The sequence below is a fragment of the Dipodomys merriami genome, unplaced genomic scaffold (genome assembly GCF_024711535.1).
Source record: "Dipodomys merriami isolate MVZ:Mamm:240054 unplaced genomic scaffold, mDipMer1.0.p SCAF_71, whole genome shotgun sequence".
Classification (NCBI taxonomy): Eukaryota; Metazoa; Chordata; class Mammalia; order Rodentia; family Heteromyidae; genus Dipodomys; species Dipodomys merriami.
Window position 1 is genome coordinate 3337088 of NW_027206302.1, and position 9061 is coordinate 3346148.

The 9061-nt window shown below is 46.0% G+C and overlaps 1 non-coding gene across 1 annotated transcript; it reads left to right on the forward strand.

Annotated features, from left to right (window-relative positions):
* Positions 1–473: 473 nt before the first annotated feature.
* LOC138818090 (small nucleolar RNA SNORA57) lies at positions 474–622 on the forward strand. The gene has a single exon (XR_011368972.1). It is a non-coding gene; the product is annotated as a small nucleolar RNA SNORA57 (small nucleolar RNA).
* The last annotated feature ends 8439 nt before the right edge of the window (positions 623–9061 follow it).

Sequence of the window (9061 nt, forward strand, 5' to 3'; positions counted from 1 at the left end):
ACATTAAACTTTATACACATACAGAAAACTAACACTGAGAAATCAGCCTAGATGCCCCTCAATGGACAAATGGATCGAGAAAACATGGTATATATGCACCATGGAATTTTACTCATCTACTAGAAAGAATGATAGTGTACCATTCATAAGGAATTGGAAAGATTTGAGGAAAATTATGGTAAGTGAAGTAAGGCAGATCCAGAGAAACAAAGGTTGCATGGTTTTCCTCATTTGTGGTAGCTAGAATGTGCCTATAAATCTATAAGTAAACACACCGGAGGTATGCAGGCAGTTACAAATGAATTAGCTGAAGGATAATAGGCTCTATGGAGAGCTCACATAGTATAATTCTTTAGAAAGATTAACTCAAATAAGTACTAGGAAATGGGCACTTGTAAGACGGGGGTGGCACCATGGGGACAGACAAATGAAGGGGGAAGGAGGAGAATACAGTCAAGAATTCATTGTATAGCCCTCCATTTCTTGGCGGGTACCGAGCATACAGTCCTGATCTCCGTTATGTACGGAGGCAGAAGGAAAGGGCTCGAGCCCTCTCGGCGTCATGTGTTCGGTGCTGGCAGCTTCTCACACGCCGGTTCTATCCTCAAGCGCCGGGACACGTGTAAAAATAAATAAATAAATAAAAATAAAAATAAAAAAGAATTCACTGTATATACCACAAAATTAAGAAAAATTTGGGAAAGGGTGGGTTGAAAGGAGGTGAAAATGTTGAAGGAAGTGATGTAGATCAAGGTGCATTGTATGTATAAACTGCTTGATTAAATGGCAAAAAAAAAAAAAGTCTAATACATACCCTACCAAATTAAGAATAATGAGAGAAGGGTGGGGTAGGAGGGATGAGTGAGATCGTTAAGGGGTGGCATTGATCAAGACACACTGTATTCATAAACTGCTTTGTTGAATGGCAGCTCCTTTGTGCAACTACTTAACGATAATAAAAATATCTTAAATATAATATATTTAATATAATATAAAATATTTAAATATAAATATTTTTCTTTACAACTTCTGGAGAGGAGGTGGGGAGGGAAGAGATAATAAAGCAACAAGGGAAGGGGGAGCAATGCTCAACAAGAAATGTACTCATTGCCTTACTCATGTAACTGTAACCCCTCTGTACGGCATCTTTACAATAAAATAAAATTCAGAAAGTAGCGCTGTGGCTCAAGTAGTAGAGCGCTCGCCTTGAGCTGTAGAACACAGAGACAGCACCCAAGCCCAGAGTTCAAGCCCCATGACTGACCAAAAAAATAAAATTTAAAAAATAATATATATTGTTTTTTTAAAAAAGAAAGATAAGAGACATGGTATTCACAGGGCTCAGTAATATCCACAGATTCAGAGCTCTGAGGAACAAGGAGGATTGTGTATGCATGAATGTGCATCCTCCCACAGCTTTTTTTAAAAGATCATATGAACTGATCCACCTTTGTCCTACCATCAAATGCTCTTCCCCAAAGACAACATGGTAAACATCAAGGATGTGGCTGGAAAGAGGAGGACATTTTAGAGAAGGTGTGGAGCTCACTGAGCTAGGGACTACTTAATGAACCCAGCTGTAACAGTAGGGCCCCTACAAATGAAGGTGCAGACCAGCCCCACTGAGGGAAGAGGGAAGGGAAGGCTTCTCATGGCCTCATCCATGGATTCTTCATCCACGGAAAGTAACTAACACTGAAAGAACGTAGGCACTTTGCCGTGAGCCCCGGCCACCTCTTTCGTAAGACTATTCATACAGTGCTCTTCCTCCCCCCCTCCCAAATCATCCAACAAATGTTTGTGGGACAAATAAACACCTTGACACAAATAGTCTTTCTTCCCTTGAAAATCTGATTCTGAAAGATCTGACCCATTCTTAATTATGGTTTATCATTCTTGAGGGTGTTTTTATTTTTTCCTATGAAGGAACAGTGTCTTCAATTCCACAGCAAAAGCCACTAGGTAGTCAGTTGGCTCTGTGACTGTAATTTACAGATTGTATAAGCAGGAGCAAGTGTGGCCATGGACAGCTAACACGGCCTCCATTCTCAACACGAACTGTGCTGGCACCCTGTTCTCACACGTGGCACCCCAGTCCATACTGAGGCTGGCCTTGGGTCTATACAATCAGCTGGCATTGAAATCCATGCAGCTAGACTGACAACCTTTATACCTCCAGCTGGCCATCTAGTTCCCGGCCTTTCCCTCCTGTTCCCATACCTGGCTAGCACCCCAAGTCAACCCAGTTAGTACGTAGGTCCCCCCATCTGACTGGCACTTTAATCCACAAAAGCTGTCATCCTCCAACACAGCTAGAACCTCATTTACACAACTGGCTGGCAATCCAGCCCACACCACTGGAACCCAGTGCCCACATCTGGCTGGCACTCCAATGTGCACAGCTGGCACATAGATGCAAACAACTGACCGACAACTCAGCCCACACAGATGGCGCCCCAGTCCTTGCAGCTGGCTAGAATCCAGGCACTCACAGCTAGTGCCCAGATGGCAGTTGGACCCGCTGAGACGCTTCTCGCTGTTCCCTGTTCTACACGAAGAAGGCTGTGTTGGCCACTGAGCACATGCCAAGTGATGACTCTGTTCTCACTGCACTACACCAGGCTAAGTCACACAGGGAGAAAATCGGGTGAGACACTGAAGAGAACTTTCCAGCCTGATGAGTTTCTGATTTCCCCCGGGAACCTCTGTTCCCATGTCTCAGAAGGTGTGAGTGTGGCACTCAAATGCATCTTGGGACAAACTTGGACCTGTGCCAGGAAGGAGATGGGTCCCTTCAAGGATCGATGTAGATCTCAGCCACAGCTAATTCAGAAGCACTGCTCAGACCTTCACCAAAAGCAAGACTCCCGAAAAGGTACGCTGTGACCCTTCTGAAAGTACAGAGACTCCACATTGCTGACCCCTGCAAGCAAGGCCCTGGCGGATCACTGCACTCAGAGGAGCAACCCTTGAGAGTTGTGGGTGCTAAACCAGACAATCCACAGGAGTCCATCAGAATATCAGGAACCGTGTTCTACTGGGCTGGAATACACTTGGAAAAACCACACACATTTCATGTTCTTTGAACTCCTCTGATGATTTGTAAAACACCCAAGGAGAGCTCCCATCCACACCCACGCCCAGGCAGGAATGTCCCTAAGAACCGTCACAGAGGACAGCTCACTCAAGTCCCAGGCTCTTGGTCATTTACAGCACAATGGTACAGTCATCATTACCTGGGTTCCCTTGGAAACACACCACGTGGTTTACTCATCTTGAAAATGAGGATGAGACTGAAGTCTCAGAATCTCCTGTTTCTGCTTCAGTTTGAGCTGATCTAACCCCCAGGGCCTCTCTCCCCAGGGCACCTAACAGGGAGAAAAGAGACCATGAGAGTTAGTATAACCAGATCCTACTGGCCCTTCATGTCTCCCTCTCCCCGCTCTGCATCCGCAGGGCTGGCCTCCCAGCTCCTCTGGATTTCAGGCAGCTTTGGCCAATACTACACACCAGCGACCTGGAAGAGGGGAAGGGGGAAAAAGGGGGAAGCTGGTTCCCTACGCCCCTTCCCTTCCAGGTGATATTGGCAGAGGCCCAGTTCCTCTATCCCAGGCCATGGCTTTGCCCATCCCTCCAGTCCTGGCCAGGTTCCATAATCCTCCTTCCTCTTCTCTATCCAGGCCCACCCTGCTGGCCCCAGGGTCCTTCAGCTTCCTATATTGGTTCTCTGAACCCTGAATTGCTTTAATAGTCCCTTCTGTTAGGCTTCAGCTTCTGGTCCTGGACAAGTGTCAGTACCCAGCCTAGCAGCCAAGCCAAGCAGAGCTGCAACTCGGTACAACTAAGAAAATCTCCCTGGCAAATGCTTCCTGGCTTTCACAGCCCATGGGCAAGCATTACAGAGAAGATGCACAGTTGAAAAACTATACATATTGCTAATCAGCAGACACACACCAGCATCCACCATTCTCTTTCACCCAACTGCTGTCAATATATCACTGCTTTGAGGATCCATGGCTGACCAAGAATTCCTTCCTGGACTGGAAGAGGCACTGACAGAGAAAAACACACAGACCTTGAGCATTTGCCTTCTGACTCTCAAATGTAAAGAGCAGCAACAACAACAACAAAAAAAAGGTTTTGCCTAGATAAACTTTGCCTAGATGTAGAGAATATTCCAAAGTTATAGTTCCTTGGCACTGAACCAAGTTCCAAGGATGGAGAAGAGGAGGGAAAGTCCAATTTCCCACAAATAGTAAAAATCACCTTCTACAAATGCTGGTGATCCCCCTTGACCAGCTCAGAGTTCTGTCCTGCTCAAGATCCTGGCCCCATCCAAAGTCCTGGCTCTCCAAAGAAAACAGACAGCTGTGTCCAAGGTGCAAATGCACAGCTGTGGATCCAGGATGCTGTTTTCCTAAGGGCAGGCTTCATGGGACAAGTTGCAGCCCAGGTGGCTGCCCAGGTGGGCCACGGAAGTGGCAGGGACAAGGTCAGGAGTGGTCCTGCCCTGCCGCTGGCTCCAGGGCACCTGTTCTTCCAGGCCAGTGGCAAGACCATGAGCCACGCAGGTCCATGGCAAGGTCCTCCTCTAAGAGTCCACATGACCACCCAACACAGCCACCTCCGTGTCTCTTGGCTGGCAGTGGCTGGTATGGTATGGCCTGTCCCACCTTCAAGAACCTCCAGCTGAGCAATCCCACTCCTGGGCATTTATCCAAGCAATCTCAAACAAGGCCACACTAAAGTTACCAGCACCATGTTCATTACAGCATTGTTTACAATAGCTAAGATATGAAGACAACCCAGATGACCCTCAATGGATGAATGGATCAAGAAAATGTAGTATATACAAATGGAATCCTATGCTTTGATCAAAAAGAATGACATCACCCCATTTGTAAGAAGATGGAAAGACTTGGGGGAAAAAATCATATTAAGTGAAGTAAGCCAGACCCAAACAGAGTCTCCATGGTTTCCCTCATTCGTAATAATTAGTATATGTCTGTGATAGTCCCAGCAGAGGATCACAATAGCTCAATAGCTATGTACATATGACCGAATAAAATGATACTAATCAAAATTAACTCCAAGATATGGAAAAAAGAGAGTTTTTTTAATGTGCTGTGTGAAATTGTTTTTTTTCTTTCATTTTATTTCCCTTTGTTTTATCCACTGCTGTCACTGTTTTTGATTTGTGTACCCTGTGTCTTGTATATATGTTTATCTGATTTGGGGAAGGGAAAGAAAATAACAAAATGGTGTGACAAAGGACCATGGGTGAACCAACGCAACAGCGATACTCCTCATGAGACACTACGTTGGAAGTGAACTTTACAACTTGTGGGGGAGGAGAGTGGGAGGGAGGGAAAGTGGGAGAAAGCTAGGGAAGAGATAACAATGTTCAACAAGAAATGTACTCATTACCTTACTATGTAACCGTAACCCCTCCGTATATCACCTTTAAAATAAAAATAAAATTTAAAAAAAAAAAACAAAAAAACATACTTATTACCTTACTCATGTAACTATAACCCCTTTGTACAGTATCTTTACAGTAAAACTATATTAAAAAAAAAAAAACAGACTGAGCCAGGTGCTGGTGGCTCATATGAGCAACCCTAGCTACTCAGGAGGCAGAGATCTGAGGATTGTGGTTCAAAGCCAGTCACCATGAAACTCTTACCTCCAGTTAACCACCAGAAAATTGGAATTGGTACTGTGATTCTAAGTGGTAGAGCACTAGCCTTGAGCACAAAGAGCTCAGGGACAGCACCCAAGATTCTAGTTCAAGCCCCACAACCAACAAAAAACAAACAAACAAAAGAACCCCAGGCTGGAGAACCATTATCTCAGAAGCATGTTATATTACATTATTTTAATTATGTAATATTATATTGCTCCACTTTATAGATGAGGACTGAGGCCTTTGTTAGTAGCCAGAAAGAAATGGAGCAAGTATGGGAAAGAGAAGCTCAGAACCAGAGGAGCAGACATTTGGTGAGGAAGAGGAGAAGCAGAGGCAGAATAGACCAATATGAAGGAAAATATTACTAAGCCTTCGAGAACAAGCAGGGGCACTTCCGGCCGTGAGCGGAAGGGCAGTGCCATCACAGGCCGAAGGAAATAGCAGCAAAGGCAGCCAGAAACTCGCCGAGTCCTGGGACGCTGTGACTCAGCAAGTGCTGGCCCTTACCCTAGCCACACCCACTCCAGCCAGGCTGTCCATGCTCCATCAGCAATGTTTAGTTTCTAAAGTGCCTGACTCAGCAGTCAAAACTGGACCAACAACCTTCAACATAACAGAATTCCCTGCTCTAGCAAAGATTACCTGCTAATACAAAAGACTATTTAAAAACACATAATTAATTCTTTATGTATTAGATGATAAATATTGTGCAAAAGTAGGGAGTTCTAGATGAAGAAGATGGTCAGATATTTAGACTTAAAGGATGGAGAGAGTGGGCTATTCAGATATTTGCAGAAGGGGTAAAGTAGGCAGCGGTGCAAAGGCCCTGAGGCATTCTGGATGTTTGAGGGTCATCAAGGATCCAGTAGAGGGAGCGAAGGACTGAGTAGGGCCTAGAATCATCTGTTGATGCACTTTTGGGCCCTTCAGTGCCCTCATTCACATAAGGAAGACAGTCCCCAGATAACAGAGATAGGATGCCTTATGTCTATGATCTCTACTGCCCTCCTCTCTGAAGTATGAGTCTTAGCCTGAGTAAAAAGAAGTCCCAAGTAAAAGCTGAGAGTCAATGCCTGGGAAGCCAGAGCAGTGGCAGATGGGGAGCAAGAGGGAGTGAGAGGCCACACATGAGCACCAGGAGATGATAGCCTGAGAGCTTCCTCAGCCCCCCACCAGACCACTGCCATGGCTGGGGAAGGGAGAGCCCAGATGGGGAATTCATGAATGGTGCCACACAGGAAAGGGGTCAAGTCAGAGGTGAGCAGACGGGGCCTGACAGGGCCTCTCAGGTTCACACTAAACCTGACTGTGCACATGCTCCCTGACTTTCCACTGCGCCTGCTGCCAGCCCTGCTCCCACCAGAATCCTGGTGAGTGGCTAAGGCCGCCCCTGTCCAAATGCTGGTAAAGGGGCTGCCATATCCTGGGGTTTGATCCTCAGAGCAAAGCAAACCTCTGGCTCTTACAGATACCCCAAGGGAGAGACAAAGAAAGAAGGTGTTCCCCACATGGTAGGGGTGCATGGCCTGCCCCACCCCCACCTCCACCCCCACCCCCCCTTGCCGGCCACTCCACTGAGCTCTCTAACCAGTGAAACGAAAAGAACATGTTGTACACAAAGAGGCTGAGATGCAGAAAGAGATGGGAACAATGGGCTTGAGAGCCTCAGAGGAGGGAGGCAGCCGGGGAGGATTGGGGCCAGGCAGGAGAGGAACTGACTGGACACACAGAGAGCAGCAAAAAAGAAAAAAGAAAAACACCCAGAGACTCACAGAGAGAAGAGGGAACCAGTGGGGAACAAGGGCAGGAGAATGCAGAGAGGACGAGCAGACCAGACAGCGGAGAGAAGCAGCCAGAGGCACAAGGATTCAAGTGTCAGCAGCAGGAGATCCAACCACCATGCCGAGGGCTGTACCTGCCATCGCACCCCTGAATCTGCTTGCAGAAGACACAGGACTGGAGTAACCCCACCTTTAAGAGGAGACCTGTCACCCTAAACATCCCCTATTCTGGGCAGGCACCATTACCGGCCTTCTCTCCCAAGCCTTGACTCCTCCCCTCGTGCTCTAGTCTTCCTCCCATGCAAGTGGGTGCCTCAGACCAAGGAGATGCAATGTGGGGATGCGTCGACTCTAGAAACTCTTACAATAGAAAGAAGACTGAACAAACTCATCCCCTTTACCATCACCAGGTACCCACAATTCCACAGGAGGCCAGTGATAAAATACTCTTCCCCCACAATCCTTTGGTTGGTGAGATGCTAATAATGGCCTGGTTGATCACTGAGACTCACTGTACATGTTAATGTGTGTGTTTACACTATATGTTCAAATAAGTGCTTCTGAGTGCTTACTCCTCCATGAACATAGTCTTCCACACACCAGGCAACCTGAGTCCTCGGGGGGATGTGCGGGGGGACATGTGCACATGGGGACTCCCCCAGCATTCTCTCCCAGCATGTTCAACGATCAGGATGGGTCAGGTTTGCTTCAGGAGCCGTTTTTCCTCCAACTCCCTTGGTACCTCATATGCCTGTGTTCAAAGGATGCTTCAGAATAAACAATAGCCCCATGACAGCCGAACAAAGACGCCAAACTTGAGTGACTCCGGTTCTGTCATTCTGTGGGGCCACACGGAATTGTATCTGTGTATACATTTTCAAAACACTGAGACAAGATGCAAATGACAAAGCAGGGTCTTTTGTTGGAAGTGCAAATCTGGGCTTGCATTGGCACTATTTTCCTGGGTCTGAATAATATGTTTTACATTAAAAGTAATTCTTCTCTTTGAAATGTTGCTCATTTCAAAGTGAAAAAGGGAAACAACAAAATGGACACTGCTATGTTGTCTTTTGTGCTTGAAACAGATCCGCGAATAGGTATATTTTCCTCCTTTCTTGTCCAAATATTAATATAATTAAACTATCTCTTATTTTTCAATTCTTTATTTTTATTTCATTTATTTATTTATTTTTGCCAGTCCTGGGGCTTTAACTCCAGGCGCTGTCTCTGAGCTTCTTCTTCTCAAGGTTAGCATTCTACCACATGAGCCACAGTACCACTTCCAGCTTGTTCTAAGTAGTTTATTGAAGGTAAGAGTCTCACAGACTTTTCTTTTTTTTTTTATTGTGAACATACTGTACAGAGGGGTTACAATTACATGGGCAAGATAATGAGTACATTTCTTATCAAGCATTGCAGCCTCCTCCTTTGTTTACCCTTCACATCCCTTCCCAGCCTCCCCCAACTCTCCCACCCAATCCTTCCCCCCACCTCCCACCAAAGTTGTAAAGTTCGTTTTCGACATGACAACTTGTACTTCTCATTGTTGCAACGGGTCCATCTGTATCCTTAAACGATTTTTTTTTCCCCT